Here is a 26,346-nt window from a genome sequence, read left to right on the forward strand (position 1 = left end):
TAATGACTCATGTGATATATTTTTACAGGTGTCCAGTCGGATGTTGTGTTGAGTTAGCCCGAGGCAGCGATCGGGCGTCGCGGACGCTCCCTGAGACTGACCTGTAATACCAGCGGCATCGATCTTGGAAGCGACGGCATGCACTGGATCCGACAGGTTCCGGAACAGAGGTTGGAATTGTTGATTTACTACTTTAGTACATCAACCAGGAAATACGCCGCTGCGATTCAGAATCGATTTATTGCGAGCAAAAACATTTCAAACAATATCTTCGCTTTGGACATGGGGAGCCTCAAGAGCGAAGACACCGCCATCCATTACTGTGCAAAAGATAGCAGTGGTTACCATGTATCCTGGGGACAGGGCACCAAGGTGACTGTAACTTCAGGTAAGAAGCAGCCATTTATTAAGTAAGTTTTTCTGAGTCTCTGTTTTAAATTTTGGTCTATTTTAATAATATTAATTCACTGAACTGTGGTTGGGTGGATTCTTATTTGTGATTCTTTTGGAATGACTCATGAGGTTCTACTCAAAAAGGGATGCAGAATTCCGCTGTTTCTTGACAAATGTTTTAGCTGAGGGATCCAGTCCCCTCTTGTTGTGATTTGCTGTTGATATGCAGCTGTGTGACCGGCTAACTTCAAATACATGAAATCTTTTAAACAGTTGGACGTTACAAAAATGTTTATTTTCGATGACATCTAATCGCTGCAGATTTTATCATGTTTGAAGTATGACACAAGCTGAAAAATGTGCTAAAATTTCGATATGTATTTGCTTAATATGAATTTATTTATTTAGTTTGATCCAACTATGCTGAATTCAGTTGCAATTCTCCCATAAAGATGTTCAGTTTAACCTTTAATTTATTACGTAATGATGAGTTGTTTTGCTGCATTTTATATTGAGATTTTTTTGCAATGTTGCATTTGATTCTGTTTGTCTGTTTGTAGAATTGAGCTGTTTCTCTCTGCATGCGGTTAAGTCCACTGAGTGATGCGATTTATGTTTTTGCTGTTGAGGAGATTGTTTCTGGGTGACTTTGAAATGTTAAAACTTGTGAAACGCTTTGTCGTTTCGGCATTGTTTAAACTCAGTGGCACTGAGCAGTTACATCTTTTGGATTCCATCCCTCTATTGATCTGAAACTTTTGGAAACGTGTTTGTAGGCAGAGAACAGGCAGACTTCAGAAATTAAACTATATATTTTTAATGTATTTCTTTATTTTTGTTGCAACTGGTGATTCAACTAATTCATGGTGTATGACGCTCATTCGGAACAACTTATTACTGCTATCGCAGAATTAATAACTTGTTTGGAAATTGTAGAGCAAATTCATGACAACTCATAATATTATGTGGCTGCAATATACTTTAACTAAATATGCTTTCATGGTAATTTAACTCTATCACAATTTTGCAGCGCTCTGCATACGATCAACACTGCTAGAATTTTTTTTTTGGATTATGGTTCAAATTATTTCAACAAGAAGATACTGCGTCAACAGCAGTGTTAAGTTTTACAAGTGGATTGGAAATAATTGTATCCCTGATGAAAACAGATGACTTGAAGTTTTCATTTACCAAAGCAGCAGTTTAACACATGTTTGGCAACATATGTATGCAGTTAATACATTTTTGGTATTTTTATTCCTTCGCTGTTCTTGCTATTTGGATAGCGACATAATTGCCATTCCTCCAATCTGAGGCAGACTTCTGAGTAGTGAACATCGCTGGCAGTCGAGGAATTTATCAAACGATTTTATTTAAATTGTAGGACGGCTCATATTTTATATGATTAAACACTGACAAATCAAAGCATGGCTTCAAACAATGAATATAATTTTTAAAAGCTAACTTAAGTTATGAGTTTAAGAACAAAATGTTGTCTCACATCACTGTCCTGTACAGAGAGTAGATTTACAGCAGAAAAACAGATAATAGCTAGACCTTATTCATAATTCCCATTAAATATTAATTGGAACAACAGAAACTCAACTCGATTTGATCATTACTTTTCAATGTTGCAGATTACCTCAATCACTTTTTTCTCATTAAGTTTATCATTTTTGCATATTCTGTCCATAAACAAAAGTATTTAAAATACATTTTCGTCGATTGTACGAATCACCAGAGAAAATATGAAAGAAAAACTAAGTTATTAAAGTTAAGTATTATGTTTACCTATCATATTGGAGTTTCATTATAGTAATCCAGGGAGTCCTACTTCAGGGACGAGGTGATGTTACTGCCCATCATGTTAGTGCAGTGTGATTCCAGACAGATTTGAAAAGTCCTAAAACGTCCCACTCGTAAATTCAACATGGAAAATAATCACTGAGGATATGATGCATTTAAAAACGTAGAGAGTTTATACGTTTATGGATAAATTAGGCATTCGGAGATATGACTCATTTCAAATTGGTAAAATTAGATTAGACTTAATTAAATATAATATGGATGTGTGAGTGTTTCCATCTGATAATTTGAAATTGGTTCTAAAACAACAGCTAAGTGTCGTGTTAGCTTATTTTAACCCAATTGTTACATGAAGTACAAAGCAGAACACTTTTTGGAATCATTAAACAGTGTTTTGTTTTCATACTTTATAAATCAGGTATCAAGAAAATTAACCTGCAGCTTCTGAAGGAGGGCATTTATCTTCACTTGAAGTTAAAGTTTTTTTTAAAACTTTATTTATTAGTCGCAAGTAAGGCTTATATTAACACTGCAATGTATTTACTGTGATAATTTCCCTAGTCGCCACACTCTATCGCCTGTTCGGGTCAATGTACTTAATTAGCACGCCTTTCAGACTGTGGGATCAAATCGGAGCACCCGGAGGAAACCCACGCAGGCACAGGGAGAACGTGCAAACTCCACACAGACAGTGACCCAAGCCAGGAAACGAACCCGGGTATCTGGCACCGTGAGGCAGCACTGCTACCCACCGTGCCACCGTGCCGCTTGGAGAAGCTGGCCAAAGTTAGTCAGCATGGCTTCGTCAGAAGGAGGTCATGCCGAAAGTATTTGATTACTTTTTCAAGGAGGTGAACAGGGTAGTGAAGCCGATGGAGTTTCCATGGACTTCAGCAAAACCTTCGACAAGACCCCACATGGGAGACTTGCAATGAACATAAATTCACATGGGATACGAGGTGATTCAATCAAGTGCATTCAAAATTGACTCATTTGTCGGAGACAGAGGGCGATGACAGAAGGCTGCTGTAGTGACTGGAAGCCAATGTCCAGTGGCGTACCACAGGGATCTATCTTAGGGTGCGAATTGTTTGCCACTTACATAAATGACATTGGTAACTATGTGGAGGGTACGATTAGTAAATTTGTGGATGAGACAAAGACTGGACAGGTGGTTAGCAGTGAGGCGGGGTGTCTTGGCCTACAAGACTACATAGATGGAATGGTGAAATGGGCAGATAAGTGACAGATTAAATTTAACCATGAAAATTGTGAGGTGATACACTTTGGAAGGAGTAATTTGACAAGAAAGCATTAAATGAATAGTACGACACAAGGCCGTTTGTCCACAAATCTCTGAAAGCAGAAGGGCATGTTAGTAGGGTGGTGAAAAACACATGTGGGACACTTACCTTTATCAATCGAGGCATAGAGTACAAAAACAGGGAAGTCATGTTGGAGTTGTATAGAACTTTGGTGAGGCCACAGCTGGTGTGTTGTGTATAGTTTGGAAGGATGTGACTGCACTGGAGAGGGTACAGAGGAGATTCACCACGATGCTGCCTTGGATAGAACATTTAAGTTATGAAGAGATGTTGCGTAGGCTTGAGTTGTTTTCAGTCGAGCAGAGAAGACTGAGGGGCGACCTGATGGAGTGTACAGGATTATGGGACATGGATAGAGTGGATAGGGAGCAGCTGCTCCCCTTAGTTGAAGGGTCCGTCCGAGGGACAGAGGTTCAACGTGCGAAGCAGGAGGTTGAGGCGAACGTGGGGAAAACGATTTTTACCCAGTGGGTTGTGATGGTCTGGAATTTGCTGCCTGGGAGGGTAGTAGAAGCGGGTTGCCTCACATCCATTAAAAAGCATCTGGATGAGCACTTGGCACATCTTAACATGCAGAGCTGTAGGCTAAGTTCTGGCAAATGGGATTAGGGGGGAGGTTAGGTGACCCTAAAGTGTCGCTGTGGACTCGATGTATCGAATGGTCTCTTATGTTCTCTATGATTGCTCATATTAGTGCGAATCATTTCAGCATAACAGATCTTTCCCAGTGGAGTAATTTAATGTCATTTCAGTGAATGCAAAATCCCATCAGTTCGGGAGAACGTTTAAGTGGCGGCACGGTAGCACAGTGGTTAGCACTGCTGCTTCACAGCTCTAAGGTCCCCGGTTCGATTCTCGGCTCGGGTCACTGTCTGTGTGGAGTTTGCGCATTCTCCTCGTGTCTGCGTGGGTTTTCTCCGGGTCCTCCTGTTTCCTCCCACAGTCCAAAGATGTGCGGGTTAGGTTGATTGGCCAGGTTAAAAATTGCCCCTGAGATGTGTAGGTTGGAGGGATTAGCGGGTAAAATATGTGGGGGTAGGGCCTGGGTGGGATTGTGGTCGGTGCAGACTCGATGGGCCGAATGGCCTCTTTCTGCACTGTAGGGATTCTATGATTCTAAGTGCACCTCAATCAATTTAGAAACAAATGCTTTCTTAAACAAACTGATCAGTTCAAGAAAATGTTTCATCTTGGTACAATGAAATCAATGCGAGTTTGAAATGAATAGCGTTTAAATTTCAAATAAATTATTCAATTATTATTAACATAACTTGACTGTGTGGAGTTTGCACTTTCTCCCCATGTCTGGATGGGTTTCCTCCAGGTGCTCCTGTTTCAACTTAACTGGTCTATAATTTCTCAAGTTCTGCATTTCTCCGTTTTAAAATGTGGGCATTTTTCCATTTTCCTTTTATCGTGGGCAACAGACATTACAAAGGGATCAAATTGCAAAATAACGTGATGATGAGATTTATTGCACAAAGTCTAAAACACAGATGTGCATGGCTGCCCTTGACATCAAGGTGTGATTTGAACGAGTGTGGCGTCAAAGAACCCTCGCAAAACTGCAGCCAGTGGGAATCAGGGGATTATACGTCACTGATTGGAGGCAGACCTTGCAAAAAATACAGTTTCAGTTGCTTGATGTCAATCAACTCAGGTTCCAGGACATCACTACAGGAGGTCCTCGGGACCTTCCGTCCATCATAGGGTCAGTAGGCGGGATGTTCTCCAATGATTGTGCAATGTTCAGCACCATTTGCAAATGCAGAGACACTGAAGCAGTCTATGGCTAAATGAAGCAAGGTAACAAGTCTCACAACACCAGGTTAAAATCTAACAGGTTTATTTGGTAGCAAAAGCCACTAGCTTTCGGAGCGCTGCTCCTCCCTCAGGTGAGCGGGATTTCAGTTCACAAACAGGGCATATAAAGACACAAACTCAATTTACAAAATAATGGTTGGAATGCGAGTCTTTACAGGTAATCAAGTCTTAAAGGTACAGATAATGTGAGTGGAGAGAGGGTTTAGCAGGTTAAAGAGATGTGTATTGTCTCCAGCCAGGACAGTTAGTGAGATCTTGCAAGCCCAGACACGTCGTGGGGGTTACAGGTAGTGTGACATGAACCCGAGATCCCGGTTAAGGCCGTCCTCATGGTTGCAGAATTTGGCTATCAGTCTCTGCTCAGCGACTCTGCGTTGTCGTGTGTCATGAAGGCCGCCTTGGAGAACGCTTACCCGAAGATCAGAGGCCGAATGCCCGTGAATGCTTAAGTGTTCTCCAACAGGAAGAGAACACTCTTGCCTGGTGATTGTCGAGCGGTGTTCATTCATCCGTTGTCGTAGCGTCTGCATGGTCTCCCCAATGTACCACGCCTCGGGACATCCTTTCCTGCAGCGTATCAGGTGAACAACGTTGGCCGCGTTGCAAGTGTATGTACCGTGTACCTGGCGGATGGTGTTCTCCCGTGAGATGATGGCATCCGTGTCGATGATCCGGCACGTCTTGCAGAGGTTGCTGAGGCAGGGTTGTGTGGTGTCGTGGTCACTGTTCTCCCGAATGCTGGATAGTTTGCTGCGGACAATGGTCTGTTTGAGGTTGTGTGGTTGTTTGAAGGCAATCATAGAAATCATCATAGAAACCCTACAGTGCAGAAGGAGGCCATTCGGCCCATCGAGTCTGCACCGACCACAATCCCACCCAGGCCCTACCCCCACATATTTTACCCGCTAATCCCTCTAACCTACTCATCCCAGGACTCTAAGGGGCAATTTTTTTTTTAACCTGGCCAATCAACCTAACCCGCACATCTTTGGACTGTGGGAGGAAACCGGAGCACCCGGAGGAAACCCACGCAGACACGAGGAGAATGTGCAAACTCCACACAGACAGTGACCCGACCCAAGCCGAGCAAGACGTAGGGGTGTGGGGAATGATGGAGGATGACACCTGATGAAGGAGCAGGTCCCGAAAGCTAGTGGATTTTGCTACAAAATAAACCTGTTGGACTTTAACCTGGTGTTGTGAGACTTCTTACTGTGTTTACCCCAGTCCAACGCCGGCATCTCCACATCATAAATGAAGCAAGGCCAGGCTTCGGCTCTCAAGTGACAACTAGCAAATCTATCTATTCTATTGTAGAAAGTGTGATTGATTGAGAAAAATATACGCAAATCCTCTTTACCTTGAAAGCCAACATATAGTTTGCCTTCTTTATTGCCTCTTCTAAATGAACACTTACTTCCAATGAACTGGGCTTTGTAGTTTCTTGCGGTCTTGGACAGAGCGCAGGCCCCACAAAGCTGTGATACAACCAGGAAGAATGCTTTCTACAGTGCATCTGTAAAAGTTGGTGAAAGTCGTAGCAGACATGCCAAATATCCGTAGTCTTTTATGAAAGTAGAGGCGTTGGTGCTTTCTTAAATACAGCGTAGCCATGGAGGGATCACGACAGGTTGCTGGTGATCTGGACACCTAAAAACATGAAGCTTTCGACAATTTCTATTTCGTCACCTTTGACGTGGACAGGGTCATGTCCTCCACTGTCCTTCCTGAAGTCGATGACCATCTCCTTCGTTTTGTTGACATTGAGGGGGAGGTTACTCTCGTCGCACCACTTCATCAGATTCGCCAGCTCTTCCCTGTACTCTGTCTCGTCGCTATTTGAGATCCAGCCCACTTTGGTGGTGTCATCAGCAAATTTGAAAATCGAGTTGGAGGAGAATTTGGCCACACAGTCAGAGGCGTATAAGGGGTATATAGCAAGTGGGTGAGGAAACAGCCTCGTGGGACACTGGTGTTGAGGATGATCGTTGAGGTGGTGTTGTTGCCTATCCTTACTGATTGCGGTCTGTGGGTTAGGAAGTTCAAGATTCAGTCACAGAGCGACAAGCCGATCCCCAGGCCACGGAGTTTGGAGAAGAGTTTACGTAGGAATAATGGTATTGAAGGCTGAGATGTGTTCGATAAATTGGAGCCTGACATAGGTGTCGTTGTTATCTAACTCTTCCAGGGTTGGGTTCAGGGCCAGGGACATGGCGTCTGCTATGGACCTGTTGCGGCCGTCGGCGAACTGTCGTGGATCCAGGAAGCCTGGGAGGCCGGAATTGATTCTTGCAATGACGAACCTTTTAATGTTAATCATAACCACGGACTCACTGAAGTTGATAAAAAGCACCTAACTTCTAATTTTCACTCATGTAATCTGCGTTTCATTATGATGTAAGAGATACATTCGGGTTGCTCACCATTCAAAATTTCATCACATCAGCAAAGACAGTTTCATTCTAGTTTGCTGCCATTCAGTGAGTGAGTTTCACACGTTATCAACTTGCCTCGATGAGTGGAGCTCTAACAACGCTCAAGAAGCTGAGCATTATCCAGGCCGCTTCATTGGCAACCATTTCACAAATATTTTGTTCCTCCACGCTGCTGCACAGTGGCAGCCGTGTGTATCATCTGCAAGATGCGCAGCAGGGACTCACCAAGCCTCCTTGGACAGAACTTTCTGAACCCACGTCAACTGCCCTCAGGGAAGACAAGGACAGGAGGAGAACCACCTCCTGGATGTTGCCTCCAAGCCACTCACCATCCTGACTTACAAATATATCGCTGATCCTTCACTTCACCCCTAAGAACATTGTGGGTGGCCGTGCAGCACCTAGGCTCCATTGGATCTAGAAGGCAGCTCTCTACCATTTTCTCAAGGGCATTTGGGATGGGCAATAAATGCTGGCCTCGCAAGACACGCCATATCCCATAGATGTCTCGTGCCGTTTACTGGTAATAGCGTTGTGATACAGCGTTGGAAAGTGTATCCACTCTATAAAGCGACTTTGAGTACTGACCAAGTTGGTTTTCCATTAAATATGGAACATAAACGTTGATACACGTTGAAATTTCGAAGTTGATTTATTTTTATTTAGAGACTAAATGCTGAACATTGCTGTCCTGATTCTGAAGACGGAACTTGGGTTGATGTTCATTTCTTTCATTCACAGATCCTCCCCGATATCCTGATGCCACAGTGATGATACTGCCACCACCAATGGAACAGGTCTCACTGGAGGCGACCGTGACCTTAACCTGCGTAATTTCTGATGCTCCTTATGGAGTCAACGTGTCCTGGATTCGAGAAAAGAAGCTTCTGAATTCAGAGGTTGCCGAAATACCTGGAGAGGATCCTTTCAGCGTTGTCAGCAATTTAAACATCTCGACAGTAGCCTGGCAAAGTGGGGCTGAGTTTGATTGTGCGGTGAGTCATCCGGATCTGCCGTTTGATTTAAGCAATTTCATCCACAAGAAAGAAGGTGAGACGTGAGATTAAAATGGTGCCTGTGCCTCTCCCCTACGCTGGTGGAAAGAACATTGTTTTTTTTTGTTGTTTTAGTGGATCACACTGATAATTGATAATGCCACGAACCAAAACCTTTGAATATGCAGGGCATAGGTTTCAGGGAAAATTGTGCAAGGTAGCGAAAGAGAAAAAGAATACAAGGGTCGAATACTAGTCGAAAAAATTGTGGAGACTAAGCACTGGGGCGGAACGGCCTGTTTCTCTGCTGCCATTTCTATCCAACTTTCAAGTCCAACTCGCAGATTTCGGAGAGAATGACGGCACTGGTCCGTACTCCGAGCAGGGTCACAATGCAAAGGGGACAAGGAAAATATTCTACATTCAGGAGAACACGGATTCCTCTCACACTTGTCAACCTCTTTCACTACTTCTGGAATTCTCCAGTTTATTGACATTTATTTTGCATTTTCTGCAGATCCAAATCCTCGTGCACCGTCCGTCTCTGTCCTCCTGCCCTCGGCAGAAGAAGTCTCCGCTCCGAGATTCGTCTACCTCAGTTGCTTTGTGAGAGGTTTCTCCCCCCGAGAGATCTTTGTCAAGTGGACCGTCAATTGTCAGCCGGTGAATCCTGGGAACTACAGGAACACCCAGGTGATGGGGAAGAATGGCAATAGCTCATTCTTCATGTACAGCCTGTTATCCATTGCAGCGGAGGAGTGGGCCAGCGGCGCTTCTTACTCCTGTGTGGTGGGACATGAAGCCATCCCCTTGAAGATCATCAACAGAACAGTTGATAAATCCAGCGGTAAACCTAGTTTTGTGAACATTGCCCTTGCACTGACAGACATCATCAATTCATGTGAATGAGAAACAGTCGGTTACATTTCACTTAAATAAACAGCAATATTAGCCCTTCCCTCAAACCCAAGTTTATTCCACGGGCGTTCAATTCATGCTGCGTAATTTGTCAAAGAAAAAACTGTTTAGTAGGGAAGTACAAGCTTCTTCCTTTCTGCCATCAGACTTTTGAATGGACTAACTATGTATTAATCTGGTCTTTCTCGACGCCGTATCTCTGACTGTAACACTACATTCTGGACCCATTCCTTCCCTTCTCCCCTTTGTGCTCTATGAACGGTATGCTTTATCTGTACAGCGCGCAAGAAACTGTACTTTTCACTGCACACCAATAAATGTGACAATAATAAATCAAATCAAATCAAATCGGAAATGTACCTGCACTCGCCCAAGTCTTGCACCGAGCGCTCCCAATTCCGACACGCCACAAATGCGAGAAGTATTGGATCTCATTCACTACATGGCTGCACGGAATAATTACCGTAGCTTTCCTCCTGTTGAAATCTGATCATTTCTCATTGCTGCCAAACGCATGTATGAAATTGACATTTCTGTGTCTCTGGTCCGTTCGTTGTCCATCACCCTCCCTTTAGTTGCTCGCAGCCCATTGCCCCATGAGACTGGGAGGAGAGTTGCATTATTTTCCTCACTGTTCACTTGATGTGATTGTATGTTAAGATCCTTCGAAATCATATCTACATCATAGATTTTATTTGAGCTTCTGTTGTAAATACTTATATATTCTTGGCAACAAATCTCTTGTTACTTTGAGCCATATCGAGTACCCCTAGATTTATTTCAGCCCCCTAGTCTGGAATGGCACTTTCTGATTCGAATGATGGATCAATTTCTCTGCCGCATGGTTATGGTTTTCCACCGAATTGTACTTCGACAAAGCAAGTTATGAAGTGCAATGTAACTGCATATTGGAACGTTCACTTCCCACTAAGCATTGTCAAGGTTATTTATGATTTCCTTATATCCATCAAACCCCTGTTCAAGACAGTGGAGCTGGCAACATTGGGTGGAGTATTTCTTCGAGTTGGAAGGACCCTTTTGCAAGCATTTGTCTCTGAGTGCCCTAGAATCAATGTGAAAGGTCATGGACATGAAATATGAGTTTCAATGATCGATCCACAAATGCTTCCAGACTTGCTATTTTGTTTCTCGCATTCTGGCCCACAGATGCAGAATTCCGATGAGCTTTAGATGACAAAATGAAATCAAATTTTCCATTTTGTGAGAATGAAGCATACTATCTAAATGACGAGATATTCCAGAGCTCTGAGGAGCAGAGGAATGTGAGTGTCCGAGTGCATGAAACGCTAAAGGCTATTAGGCAGGTACATCAAATAATGAGGTAAACTAACAGATTGTTATCACTTGATGTGAGGGGAATTAAGTACAAAAGTACCACGATAATGTTTCAGCTCTGCAAGGCACGAGTGAGACTATTTTGCTGTACAGTGTATGGTATTAGCAACTTTTTCAAAAAATCTGTAAATGTATTCAGAGAAAGTTTATCATTCTACTACCTGGAATGGGTGGGCTGTTTTATGATGAAAGGTGAGATAGGGTAAACTCTATCTGTTGGAATTTAGCAGCATGAGGGTTGACTTGACTAAAATATATAAGATCCCGAGGGGTCCTGACAAAGTGGATGTAGAGAGGATGTTTCTACTTGTTGCACACACAGGAACTCGGGTCCGCTGTTTAAAAGTAAGTGGTCACCCATTTAGAACGGAGATGAGGTGAAATATTTTCACTCAGAGGTTTACTAAGGAGGTTGAATCTCTTGTGAAGAGGAAGAAGGAGACTTATGTTAAGATGAGACGCGAAGGCTCAATTAGGGCGCTTGAGAGTTACACGTTAGCCAGGAAGGACCTAAACAAAGAGTTAAGAAGAGCCAGGAGGGGACATGAGAAGTCTTTGGCAGGTAGGATCAAGGAAAACCCTAAATCGTTCTATAGGTATGTCAGGAGTAAAAGAATGACTAGGGTAAGATTAGGGCCAGTCAAGGACAGGAGTGGGAAGTTGTGCGTGGAGTCTGAAGAGATAGGAGAGACACTAAATGAATATTTTTCGTCGGTATTCATACTGGAGAGGGACAGTGTTGTTGAGGGGAGTACTGAGATGCAGGCTGTTGGACTGGATGGTATTGATGTTCATAAGGAGGAGGAATTAGCAATTCTGGAAAGGGTAAAAATAGATAAGTCCCCTGGGCCGGATGGGATTTATCCTTTGATTCTCTGGGAGGCTAGAGAGGACATTGCAGAGCCTTTGGCTTTGATCTTTGTGTCGTCATTGCCTACAGGAACAGTGCCAGAAGACTGGAGGATAGCAAATGTTGTCCCCTTGTTCAAGAAGGGGAGTAGGGGCAACCCTGGTAATTATAGACCGGTGAGCCTTACTTCTGTTGTGGGTAAAGTATTGGAAAGGATTATAAGAGATAGGATTTATAATCACCTAGAAAGGAATAATTTGATTAGGGATAGTCAGCACGATTTTGTGAAGGGTAGGTCGTGCCTCACAAACATTATTGAGTTCTTTGAGAAGGTGACCAAAGAGGTGGATGAGGGTAAAGCGGTTGATGTGGTGTATATGGATTTCAGCAAAGCGTTTGATAAGGTTCCCCATGGTAAGCTTTTGCAGAAAATACAGACAAATGGGATTGAGGGTGATTTAGTGGTTTGGATCAGGAATTGGCTAGCTGTAAGAAAACAGAGGGTGGTGGTTGATGGGAAATATTCATCCTGGAGTTCAGTTACTAGCGGTGTACCGCAAGGATCTGTTTTGGGGCCACTGCTGTTTGTCATTTTTATTAATGACTTGGATGAGGGCGTGGAAGGATGGATTAGTAAATTTGCGGATGACACTAAAGTCGGTGGAGTTGTAGACAGTGCGGAGGGAAGTGGCAGGTTACAGAGGGACATAGATAAGCTGCAGAGCTGGGCTGAGAGGTGGCAAATGGAGTTTAATGCGGAAAAGTGTGAGGTGATTCACTTTGGAAGGAGTAACAGGAATACAGAGTACTGGGCTAATGGTAAGATACTTGGTAGTGTGGATGAACAGAGGGATCTGGGTGTCCATGTGCATAGATCCCTGAAAGTTGGCACCCAGGTTGATAGGGTTGTTAAGAAGGCGTACGGTGTGTTAGCTTTTATTGGTAGAGGGATTGAGTTTCGGAGCCAGGAGGTCACGCTGCAACTGTACAAAACTCTGGTGCGGCCGCAGTTGGAGTATTGCGTACAGTTCTGGTCGCCGCATTATAGGAAAGATGTGGGAGTGTTGGAAAGGGTGCAGAGGAGATTTACCAGGATGTTGCCTGGTATGGTGGGAAATTCGTATGAGGAAAGGCTGAGGGGCTTGAGGTTGTTTTCATTAGAGAGAAGAAGGTTAAGAGGTGACTTAATAGAGGCATACAAGATGATCAGAGGATTAGATAGGGTGGATAGTGAGAGCCTTTTTCCTCGGATGGTGTTGGCTAGCACGAGGGGACATAGCTTTAAATTGAGGGGTGAGAGATATAGGACAGATGTTAGCGGTAGGTTCTTTACTCAGAGAGTAGTAAGGGCGTGGAATGCCCTGCCTGCAGCAGTGGTGGACTCGTCAACGTTGAGAGCGTTCAAGTGGTTATTGGATAAACATCTGGATGATATTGGAATAGTGTAGATTAGAGGGGCTTTAGATTGGTCCCACAGGTCGGCGCAACATCGAGGGCCGAAGGGCCTGTACTGCGCTGTAATGTTCTATTGTCTATGCTCTAGAGGCTGGTGAATCTTTGGAACTCTGCCTGAAAAGGCGGTAGAAACAGAGTATTTGAATATTTTTAAGGCAGAGGTGGATAGATTCTTGCTAAGCAAGGGGGTGTTAGGTTTTCTTGATTATGAGGAGTGCAGATTACTATCAGATAAGTCACGATCTTATTAAAATGGCTGAGAACGTTCGAGTGTCTGATCGCGCTCCTCCTGTTCCTTGTCTATAAGTTCAACTCTCACTCCACTGTTCAGAAGAGTTACTCATTTCCTATGAGTCATATTATTATAATAGGTGAACAATGATTTGGTCCATATTAACTGACCATGAATCAAACAGCGGCCGTGGAGATAAACTGTTCGAATCTTGATCACTGGACCACCACTGAGGTTGGAGACAAGCAAATCCCGTGGATACACAAGATTGCAATACCGATTTTGTTTTACAGTGATTCAGTTTTCTTTATAAATTCTTGAATTCGCATATTGTGCACGTGTCTACAAACAAGAAACATTTGAAGGGTGGTCTATTGTGGCACTGAGAAGTAGAGGAATTGTTGGAGTTTAATGAAATTTTCGTTTTCGATCTCATTTTTCAAAACTTAAACAAATTAATAAATAATTTCAGTGGATAATTCACTCCATTCTTTAACTCGGCTCTGAAATTCCTTTGAGTCCCAGCATAAATAAACGGGTTGATGCAGGAACTCAGAAACTGCAGCATATATCCGCTTTCCTCCAAGATAAATGACCATTCACTAATATCAGGAACAGAAAAATAAGGAACCTTTGCAATTCGGACATAGAGTATCGTCACAAAAAATAACGTATATAAGAGGATGAAACTGCCCGAGATGGTAAAGAGTAAAATAATGGACTTTCTCCGCTTCTCCACCTCTGGGTCACTCTGTTTTTCTCCATTACTCTGTGCCCGGAGTCTCCTGCGGGCCCGATTAGCCGCGACAATGTGTTTGACGGTCAGAGCATTGAACAATAAAATCAGAATAAATGGGATACAGGGCATTGAAATTGTTCGAAACAAATCATAGGCGTCCCATGCGGGGGATGTATAAAATAATTGTTTTATAACACAGAACCAAGGTATGTTGTCAATTATATGCAGAGGTTCAAATATAAAATACAGGAAGGATGTTTTTAGAGAGCTCAATGTGCAGACGGTCCCTATGACCCACGCTGCTGTCTTCTCCGTGCAGTATTTGATTTTCAGCTTCTGGCAGCAAATGGCCACAAATCGATCAAAGGTGAAAGCAACCGTTAACCAGGCAGAACTGTCAATGGTTGCGTAGATTATCACAACGTGTAGACTGCATATTGGTGTGATTGACAGGAAACTGCCGGGGAAATAAATCCCAGCAGTCCGGCTTAATATCACGCTGGTGATAATGACCAAGAGATCCATCAACGCCATGGACACCACATAGTAAATTATACATCTGGAGAGACCACAGCTCCTTCGGTATAGGATTAAAATGACTGCCAAGTTAGCTGTAAAATAGAGAAGGAAAGGGAACATATGGGTGACAGCACGATAGACAAGATGTTATTTCCTCAACTCCCATCCAAATGATACAAGATTATGCAAGAAATTGAAACGTTTGCGACTTGATTCTGCTTTGCAAACTGTCCCTTGTTTGGGTTCCCATGCACATAATCATAAGCATTATAAATAAGCTGGGTCAGTGACATGGAACTGCATAATGCAATACAATGTAATGAAAGTTAAGAAAATATTGAATAACCATAAATGCAACTTCAGGAATAGTCAGCAACTTATTACAGGACACGTTGGATATGTAATTTTAAAAATACATTAATTGCCACGTTCAACTGGAAAGTTCCCATCTCGTTCAATTTCAAAAGTTGCCCCATCTGGAGAATTATTCTTAAACATTCACTGTTGGAAATGCCTGCATTAAACCAAAATATAAATCTTCAATCAAAACAGCGGGAGCCAATTGGCGTTTCTCTGAATTTACAAAGGAAATGTTGAAAGGAGCTCCTAACCTGAGAATTAGCCGTAATTGCTGGTGTATAATGCAATACTGGAACTGGCAGATGTAAAGGACGCAATTGGAGAGAGTCTTACTCTCATTGCAGTGGTTAATGAACAAATCTGACCTGAAGTGCATATTTGAAGGTAAATATCAGTTTTGGAGCTCGCAAGCAGTACTGGATCCGTTCAATATGTCTTCTGAAATTTCAGAGAGAGGCGTGCAACTGACCGCAGGCATTTCCAAAATCACTTATATTCCATGCAAAATATACCTCCAGTGACCGTACCTCGGTCAGCATAGTCAAAGCAATCAGAAAAGAATGGAGAGAAATGGTGACTTGTGTAATGAGAGTCCAGGGTAGAGACTGGAGACGAAAATAGTGTTCTTGTGTTTTTTATGGGTGTGTACCAATTACTCACCAAAGAGCCGCGATTGCAATCCTCCTATACTGTCAAAAACCCATTGACACCTAAGGTCTGTCAATAAAATATTTCATTATATTCAGATAGCAATTATTTGTGCGACTCAATCCATTGCTCTCAATATCCACAACACGAAAAATATCGAGAATTATATCGTGATAACATTGTGGTAATTCGCCCACTGGAACAGGGAGAAAATGATACATATTTACATGCGCAGAGAGGTGACAATGTGATAATTCAAGCACAACAATGATACTGATAATACAAAAGTTACATGTTTGCACGGCAATAACTATAACTTCCAAGAGCAGCAACAATAATACTGCAGAAGTGGATTTATGCTGTGGTATCCAAGTGAAAATTCGTAATAGTTAGTGTGTCAATGTTGTAATCGAACTACATGTACAATATAATAACTTTGAAGTAATCCACCTACAATAACATTGCTAAGAAAAATATAACTACATTTCTAAATTGAGTTTGCAGTGGTAAATAGCAAGGTGGGACGGGTGAGGTGGGACAAAAGTGTGGCACAGGTCAGAGGCAGGGAGAACACAGTTCAACGGGAGACATTATAATTTGAATACCTTTTTCTGTTATTTGAGTCAAACGGCAATATTCACCAGTCATTCAGATAAATTGTGGTAACAGATTCAAGATATTATATCATTAAAATGAAGAATAAAGCTCTTGAAATTAATAAAGTGATCCTGTAAAGAGGACAAAATGTATCAGTTAACCGAAAGAATCTATATATTTTAGGGGAAAATTCATCACTTTGAATGATAGAAATGAATTCCTTGTCTTGTAGATGCGCTACTAATAAAATTGAAAAAGGTTGCAGCTGAACAAAGACGTTACATGCTAATAACTAACTACCATACTGTACCTGGAACACCAATAGCCGCAATGACTGGATAGTAAATGGCAAACACCAACCCTTTTGGAGGTACATGCATTTCTATCCGAAGGTCTGAGCATGTACGGTATGACAGTAAATGTTGTAACACTTATACATAACGTGAGGCTCCAGGGAAATGATTAGATTTTTTTTCTTTTATATTATTCATATTTACTTTGAGAAATAAATTAGCACAGATGCTACCCAGCTGCCTTTTATGTTTTGATCAAATACAATGGGTTTTTTTCCCAATGAATTCTCAAACCTCCTGGAGTGAAATACCCAGAGACTATAGCATAATCTCAGTCATAAACAATAATTTGCCTGGATATTCGTGTCAGTACAGGACATAGCATTTTGCTTCTGACTGCACTGAGAAATGCAAATAGTCCGTGGAAAACACAACAGAAATGTTCAAAATCCCGATCAAACAATAGAAAGCAATTTGGTTCTAAAGATCTCTCATTGAGTCAACCTACTTCCACCCATCTATTAGTGACGTTGGGAAGGGCACTTAACTATGGTTACGTTAGGAGTGCGCAGTCTCCCTTCTTCACAATTATGTTAATTATTGCCAGGCTATTTCAATTGTATCAATTCGGCCAAGTTTCAGTTCCAGTCCATCCCAGTTACTTTCAGGCAGAAATCCCCTGCTTTGCACTGGTACACTGGAGTTTGGCATACCCTGCTCAATACCTATAATGTAGTCTGAACGGTTCTAGTTCAGCTTGGTTACAATCAGCGTGTCCATGCCCAAACTGGCTTGTGTCTGTTCAATGTCGACCAGATCCATCCCCCCAGCAAATTCCTAGGTACCCGAGAAATCTACTTCATAAGGCTCAACTGAGTGTTGCCAGGTCCAATTCAGTATGGTTATATTCACTGTTAACATCATAAATCAATTAATTCTGGCAAACACACCTATATTTTCAGTTGACGATGTCTATTTGAAAACGATTTTTTTTTTCACTGGAGGAAAGTCCAGCTCAACACAGTAACTGTCATATGGACTGGGCAACGTCGTTGAACTAACAAAAACAGGTAAATCCACATCTGGCATGTGGGAGTCTTTTAAGGAACAGTTGTTAGGGCTACAGGACAGGCATGTGCCTGTTAAAAAGAAGGATAGGAAGGGTAGGATTCGAGAACCGTGGATAACCAGGGAAATTGAGGGACTGGTCAAAAAGAAAAGAGAGGCGTATGGTAGGTCCAGGCAGCTAAAAACGGAGGGAGCTCTGGAGGAGTACAAAGAAAGTAGGAAAGAACTCACACGGGGAATTAGAAGAGCAAAAAGGGGTCACGAAATGTTCTTGGCAGACAGGATTAAGGAGAATCCCAAGGCATTTTATTCATACGTTAGGAACAAAAGGGTTGTCAGGGAAAAAAATCGGACCTCTCAGGGACAAAAGTGGGGAATTATGCTTGGAGCCCAAAGAAGTAGGGGAGATCCTAAATGAATACTTTGCGTCGGTATTCACAAAGGAGAGGGATGTGTTGACTGGGAGTGTCTCGGAGGGGAGTGTTGACCCGTTGGAGAAAATCTCCATTACAAAGGAGGAAGTATTAGGTTTGTTAGAGAATATAAAGACTGACAAATCCCCAGGGCCTGATGGAATCTATCCAAGGCTGCTCAGGGAGACGAGAGATGAAATCGCTGGGCCTCTGACGCCACTCTTTGTCTCATCACTGGACGCAGGTGAGGTCCCAGAGGATTGGAGGATAGCTAATGTGGTCCCGTTATTTAAGAAGGGTAGGAAGGATAACCCGGGTAATTATAGGCCGGTGAGCTTGACGTCCGAGGTGGGGAAGTTGTTGGAGAAGATTCTTAGAGATAGGATGTATGCGCATTTAGAAAGGAATAAACTCATTAACGATAGTCAGCATGGTTTTGTGAGAGGGAGGTCATGCCTCACTAACCTGGTGGAGTTTTTTGAAGAAGTGACCAAAATGGTTGACGAGGGAAGGGCCGTGGATGTCGTCTATATGGACTTTAGTAAAGCGTTTGACAAAGTCCCTCATGGTAGGCTGGTGAAAAAGGTTGGATCTCATGGGATAAAGGGGGAGGTGGCTAGATGGGTGGAGAACTGGCTTGGTCACAGAAGACAGAGGGTGGTACTGGAAGGGTCTTTTTCCGGCTGGAGGCCTGTGACTAGTGGTGTTTCGCAGCGCTTTGTATTGGGACCTCTGCTGTTTGTGATTTATATAAATGATCTGGAAGAAGGTGTAACTGGGGTGATCAATAAGTTTGCGGACGACACAAAATTGGCAGGACTTGCAGATAGTGAGGAGCATTGTCAGAAGCTACAGAAGGCTACAGATAGGCTGGAAATTTGGGCAAAGAAATGGCAGATGGAGTTCAATCCTGATCAATGCGAAGTGATGCATTTTGGTAGAAATAATGTCGGGAGGAGCTATACGATAAATGGCAGAACCATAAAGGGTGTAGATACGCAGAGGGACCTGGGTGTGCAAGTCCACAGATCCTTGAAAGTGACGTCACAGGTGGAGAAGGTGGTGAAGAAGGCATATGGCATGCTTGCCTTTATAGGACGGGGCATAGAGTATAAAAGTTGAGGTCTGATGTTGCAGATGTATAGAACGTTGGTTCGGCCGCATCTGGAATACTGCGTCCAGTTCTGGTCGCCACACTACCAGAAGGACGTGGAGGCTTTGGAGAGAGTACAGAGGAGGTTTATCAGGATGTTGCCTGGTATGGAGGGGCTTAGTTATGAGGAGAGATTGGTTCAACTGGGGTTGTTCCCCCTGGAAAGACGGAGGATGAGGGGAGACTTAATAGAGGTGTATAAAATTATGAAAGGCATAGATAGGGTGAACGGTGGGAAACTTTTCCCCAGGTCGGTGGTGACGTTCACGAGGGGTCATAGGTTCAAGGTGAAGGGGGGGAGGTTTAACACAGATATCAGACGGACATATTTTACACAGAGGGTGGTGGGGGCCTGGAACGCGCTGCCAGGCAAGGTGGTGGAGGCAGACACACTGGGAACGTTTAAGACTTATGTAGACAGCCATATGAACGGAGTGGGAATGGAGGGATACAAAAGAATGGTCTAGTTTGGACCAGCGAGCGGCGCGGGCTTGGAGGGCCGAAGGGTGTTCCTGTGCTGTATTGTTCTTTGTTCTTTGTTCTTTGATACGGAGTTAGAAAGACCATACAGACACCGCACAATTACTGAAGAACTCCAAAATCTTCTGAATCCCATCGAGGCCGTTTGTCTTATTTCTTTGAGACTGACTGAAACTCTGTTATTACAGCTTTGGTCATGAATGTTCCTAGTATTATTTGAACAGTATTTCATTCGAACCGTACCTTAATTAACATGTTTTACTTGTTTACTTAAAGTTCTTGGTTATTTGAATAAAGTAGCTTGTTAATTATTCAGTCAAAGTGAGTGGCAGGCATTCTTATTATTTATAAGCCTCTGAATGTTAAATAAAAACAGTTCGCAGTTTCACAAATAGTTTTTCCAGATTACGATGTGAGATAAAGGGGATGAGCCTCTGTGTCATAACAGTCTGGTAATTTACTGAGTAACAGCAAGACTGGCAAAGTTTGGACAATATTTCACTGTTATAGAAGGGCACAAAGTAAATCTATGTCGGGAATATAAGCAGAAACAGGAATAGCGGGGGTCCATTTGGCTTGGGGTGCTCTCACACCTCCCCACTTTCAATTGGCAGGTAAGATTCCTAAACAAGTTTACTGCCGAAATAATACAGGAGTTTAAATTCAGGGCTTTCACTGCCTGGATTCAATTCAATTCCCTGTCTCGATATTGTGCTAATTGTTGTAACTCACACTCAGTTACTAGTTTAAAAAGAGCCACATTAGACTCAGAACCTTAACTCTCTGTCCGCTTCACATTTGCTGCAAGACCTGCTGAGAACTTCCAGCCCTTTCTGTTTTTATTTTAACATGAAATACTAGCTTGATCATACACATGAAGACAATAAATAGGAGCAGGAGTAGACCACTCGGTCCATCGAGCGTGTTCCCGAAATTCAATACCGTTATGGCTGATCTTGGGGTTCAACTCAGTTTTTCACCAGCTCCCCATATCCCTGAATTCCCCGAGAGGCCAGAAACCTGTCTATCCCAACCTTAAATGTATTCGATGATGGAGCTTCCATAACAGCCTGGCATTGAGAATTTCATAGATTCACAACCATTTCAGTGAAGTAATTTCTCCTTATCTTAGGCCGAAATGATCAGCCCATTTTCCTGAGACTGTACTGCCGTGGGTTAGATTTCCCGACAAGCAGAAGAAATCTCTCAGCCTCCACCCTGTCAAACCCAATCAGACTTGTGTAGGTTTAATGAAATCGCCTCTCATTCTTCCAAACTCCAGAGACTTTCAGCCCAATTTCCTCAGCCTCTCATCATACGACAACTCCCTCATCCCAGGGATCATCTGCTGAACCTTATCTGCACCGTTTCCAATGTAAACATATCCTTTATTAAATGTGAATATCATATCTGCACAGAATATTCAACATGTGGTCTCAACAAAACCCTGTGCAACTTCAGCAACACCTCGTTATACTTGGACTCCCGTCTGCCGTCAATAAAGACCAAAATGCAATTTTCCTTCCAATCATTGCCTGCACCTACATGCCAGCTTATGCATTCCTTGTACAAACGCATCTATTCTCTGCTCAATATCGACACTTACCTTTTTCATCTCTTCAAATATGTCTTGCTCTTTCCATTTTTTTGACGAAGAAGGAAATATCTATTCGCTTTCCAAAACTACAGCCGATCTGCGCCTTCACTCATCAAAGCTCTCTATTTTCACGGACTCTCTACCCTTTTCCGGCAGCTTCTACCAGCTAAGCTTCGCCCATAGGCTCCAGCGAGAATTGAACTCGTGACCCCTGGTTTACAAGACCAGTGCCCTAACAACTGAGCTATGGAACCGAATGCTGTAACGAGCTTCCAGAAAGTGCAGCATTATCCGTGGATCGAGGACCAGGATGGGGTTTGAGGACGGAGATTTTTGATGAATGTGGAAATGTCTGAGGTGGAGAGCCAGAAGTTAAAAGATAGAAGTTGAAAGTGACATGATTTGACATGTGTATTGTGTATGTACTTGACATGTATGTTGTGTGTGTCATGTGGTTCTTCTTCAGAGTTTATCGTCAATGTTACATCTCTGATTTTTCCAGCTCTGATACAAGTTCATCCAGCTGGAAGATTTAGCTTGTTGTTCCCTTCACGGACGCTGTTTTTATTGAATGAAGAAATGAACAAAAATTTATTCACTCCGTGACTGGGAATCGAAACCGCGTCACGGCGCCGACGCTGATCACTGGACCCTCAGTGACGCTGATGTGACAAATATGGAGTGAGTTGATCATCTCTGCACCCATTGCTTCATTTCCAATAACTTTCAATTAAAAAATAGTCACAATGAGGAATGACGGGAATCGCACATGACAGGATTTGAACCTCAGTTAGAAAATCCCAATCCATCCCCTGGTCCGGGACTGCAGTCTCAATGTTTGCAATCCTGCTGTTTAATTCGACAGACAGCCGTTCAACCGGTGTTCCCGTTTGTATTCTCCATCGGAGCAGCTCCACTCCTCCCAGCTTTGACAACGGGTCATCTGGTCTCGAAATGTCAGCTTTCTTCACTCCTTACAGATGCTGCCAGACCTGGCGAGATTTTCCAGCATTTTCTCTTTTTGTTTCCGATTCCAGAATCCACGATAATTTGCTCCAGTCCTTCCACACTCGTTCCTTTACCTCAACAACTGTTTACATTGGTATGTCGCTCCTCTTTCTTCATGCCAAAAACGACACGGCACAAACTCTTGCATTCAATCTGAAATGCTGGATTTCAGCTGCAGGGACCAAAACTCAAACCCATTCTGGCAGTGGCAGCAGTCGAACACAACAACTCCGTAAAGACTGGACCTTCAGCCACTGGCTTAGATTACTCGGCTACGTTACCATGTAAGCAGTTGTGTCCTTTACTGGTATCGTTATTGAAATTAGCAGCAATGGAGCTGCGACAGTCCATCAGTTGGCTTGAGCCTGCTCCTTCACTGAATCAATTTATCCTGAACTCTGTAACAAGCAGGAATCACATCCAGTCAGAAACAGAATGAGCTACAGTGAAGGACCAGCATCATTTAAACTGCCCTTAACCTTGTCTGGTTCCCAACATCCTGCCAGAAATGACAAGAAAAAACCTCCTGTTGAATTTGCTCAGTCTTCACTTCAGGACATGAGGCGAGATTGTGTTTTATATGTTCCACAAGGCAATAACTGACATTTGTTTTTACGGTTTGGATGAGAGCAACAAATGTCCATTACCTGACCACCAATCCAAACAGCAGTGAAAGTGTCAGACTCTAACCACCAGACCAGCTGCTTTTCGCCTGTTTTACAACTTGCTTTACACACACTGCATGTATTGCTTTATTTTTCGCGCCAGGCCAGACTACATTCACCACAAGCAAGTCTCTGTTGCAATACGGCACCTTCTGTTTCCATCCCATTGATACATTCAATCAGTGACACCATACAACAGACATTCCACTTACAGTTATTAATTCCACTTTCGACTGTTTGAAACGAGAGAGAATCTTTCCCAAATATTTTCGTTGCAGAGTGAGGGAAAAGTTGAATAATTCAGTGTGAACGCCAAAATCTGACCTTTTTACCATCCAAATGTTATCTTCCATCACCATCTCTATTCTCAGCGCTTTCCAGCCTATCACTATCTTTCTGCTACTGTGTTTGTTCTTGACCTGTTGCACATGTGACATTTGCAGCTGTGATGTAGACTTGCAAAACTCACTCGGCTGATATTGGTAGATCTGCTTTCGATCAGATAGTAAATCAGGTTATTTTTTAATAGTTTGCCGAGAGCTATAAATAATCGTTTCCTGAGCGGGAATTGAAAACAAACAACACTGGGGAGTACTGAATACAACCCACTGGACTCCCAGGGCCACGGGTGAACTGTGTTTTTCAAAATGACTTACCATATATCCCTTAATGTGTCCAGTTTGGATGGAACATAAGTGACTGCTTCAGCTAATGACAACACCGATTGTGCTTGCTACGAAATGAAACCCACATTCAGGTGAAATAGTCCCACAAGATGCTGAAGTGATCGTGGTGTGTAAAATTCTAAATAGGATTGAAGAAATCTTTTTTCTTCTGCGCAATCGCGAACACCATGTCAAATGTATACGTTGAGAGGTGGTAGATTTAAAACTGAGATGAGGAGGAACTGCTTCTCACTGAGGGTCGTGAATTTGTGGAATGCATTGCCCCATAACACGGTTGAGTCTGAATCATTAAATGATTTCAAGAAAGAGACAGATATATTCCTGATAATTAAAGGGATGAGGGGATATTGGAACAGGTAGGGAGATGGACTTGAGAACAGGGAGAGAGCAGTCATGAACTGATTGCATGACGGTTCAGGCTCGAAGGGGTGAATTTGCCACTTCTGCTCCTAATTCTATGTTCCTAAGTGTAACTTTCAATTTTCAAAACCCCCCAACTCATCACTGTGGCTCCAATGCAATCTACGTACATTACATCGACAGGTTCCCCTTCATCCACAACACAACTGAGTCCTGTAAGGGACTGAGGAATGGCCCCATTCTGTGGTGTAATTACCTTAAAATTCTTTGTTTCCCTCATTTAATCTCTCCTGATTTACACCCGGCAAGAGGCCTCAAACCCTCTTGTTATGCTGCTGGATAACATTTGTTTAAAACTTCCTCCATTTCTAAAAATTCCCTGTTATTCCCAATGAAACTTTATGGAGCTAAAATATAAGATTCTTTTTCCTGTGCACACAAGCTGTCTGGCTTTCTGATTTTTTCCAGCATTTTCACCTTTCACTGCAGAAGTCTGAGCAGCTTTGGATGCCAATGGAAATATTTTCATTGAACAGCACCCTCAGCAGCGGCTCGTTGGGCGAGAGGTATGACTCGGGCCTGGGACGTAAACATCCACAAACGTGTGAGCGATCGCTGGGCTCGATCACTCAATCAGCTGTTGTTTCGTATTGGACAAGTCACAGGTTTTTTCAGTGCAAACGTTAGGAATGGTTTACGTGGGATTTGGTTTGAGAACCTGAGCACAGATAGCAGGCAATCTATCAACACAACACTCACACAAGAAAATCAAGACATTAAAAGGTTAATATGCTTGTGGCCATTCACTTGATCTCTGTTCACCAGTTTAGAGGACCCCATATTTGTTGGTTCAGACAGCTGGCTGTGTGATTATTGTTATTCATTCTTGGATTGTGGTTGTGTACCGCACTCGCTATTTCTGTTTTTCATTGTCTCTATATATCTCCCTCAGACTCACGGACGATGTTTTTATTACGTTGACATCTTTTGCTCCTTGCTCTGTCCATTATTTAGCTGTCTGTGTGTAACCCAGGTTCACTGGATTGATTTATGAGTTTCTCCTGGGAGGAGAGAATCAGTGGGATGAGTCTGTTCGCTCTGGAGTTTAGAATAATCAGAGGTGATCTTGTTGAAAAGTCGGAAACTGGGAAACAGTTTAACAGTGTAAATGTTGAGTTCCCTCCACCCCTGGCTAAATTATTAAGAACAAAGAAAAATAAGGAGAATGATGTAAGAGGAGTTTGGAATATTTGGGAGAGGTGAAGCTAAGAATTGGAAGATGTGAATAATGTAAGTAATGATTGAGATGAGTGGATAGGAATTGGGGATTCTGTCGGTGGATTCATTGCAAACTTTGAAATCAGAACAAGCTGAGACACCAGATGGAAAAACCGTATTTGTCTCCATGCATTTTAGGTTATGGAAAGCATTTGAGTACGTGTGCCCGGCTAGCTCAGTCGGTAGAGCATGAGACTCTTAATCTCAGGGTCGTGGGTTCGAGCCCCACGTTGGGCGACATGGATTTTTAAACTTTGTCTCATTCCTGAGTGAATTCCAGATCTCCATTCCTCCAGAAGTGTCACCGCTCAAACTGAGTCTTTCTCCTTTCTGTGTTGTTTATCTCAGAGTTGTGGGTTTGAGATTGAAAACTGCCTCCAGTTCACTGGAAGGCGGGAGTTTAGCGCTGAACTCAGCGAGAGGTTTTGTTCTCATTTATTATGAGATTTAAACCCAGATCTGCGAGATTGTGTCAGTGGGAACAATAATCATCTCCATTGTAATTCAATCCCTCCAGCCTTCCATCCGATCAAAAGACCGTTTGTTCTTTTCTCCTCTCCCTCTCTATTTTCCATGACTCTGTAATTGTTTGTAAACCATTAAATCACTATTTTTTTCCAGTTAGGGTCAAAGGTCAGCAACCTGAATCATTCACTCTCTTTCCCTCTCCACAGAAGCTGTTGAAGCCGATGAGTGCTTCCAACATTTTCTGTTTTGAGGTGGGATTTGCAGCAACTACAAAACCTAGTTTTGGATCACAGTGGATCACTTTTCTCTGACTGGATCTTACCTGTTTGAACAGTTGAAAGGTTGAGGTTTTAAATAATAAGACACCAGAATATGTCACACTGTTTCACATGAAATGAAACAAAATGAGAATTAATCATTTCTTA

General features: G+C 42.8%; 1 protein-coding gene, 2 non-coding genes and 1 pseudogene across 3 annotated transcripts in view; 3 read left to right on the forward strand and 1 right to left on the reverse strand.

Annotated features, from left to right (window-relative positions):
- Positions 1–26,346, forward strand: part of LOC144480811 (uncharacterized) — a 992,083-nt gene that overhangs the window by 294,581 nt on the left and 671,156 nt on the right. The gene's annotated exons all lie outside the window — the stretch shown is intronic.
- LOC144480925 (Ig heavy chain C region pseudogene) lies at positions 139–9,687 on the forward strand (annotated as a pseudogene).
- Positions 21,638–21,710, reverse strand: trnat-ugu (transfer RNA threonine (anticodon UGU)). The gene has a single exon. It is a non-coding gene; the product is annotated as a tRNA-Thr (tRNA).
- Positions 25,618–25,690, forward strand: trnak-cuu (transfer RNA lysine (anticodon CUU)). The gene has a single exon. It is a non-coding gene; the product is annotated as a tRNA-Lys (tRNA).

This window comes from Mustelus asterias, chromosome 30, assembly GCF_964213995.1.
Source record: "Mustelus asterias chromosome 30, sMusAst1.hap1.1, whole genome shotgun sequence".
In the NCBI taxonomy this organism is placed as follows: Eukaryota; Metazoa; Chordata; class Chondrichthyes; order Carcharhiniformes; family Triakidae; genus Mustelus; species Mustelus asterias.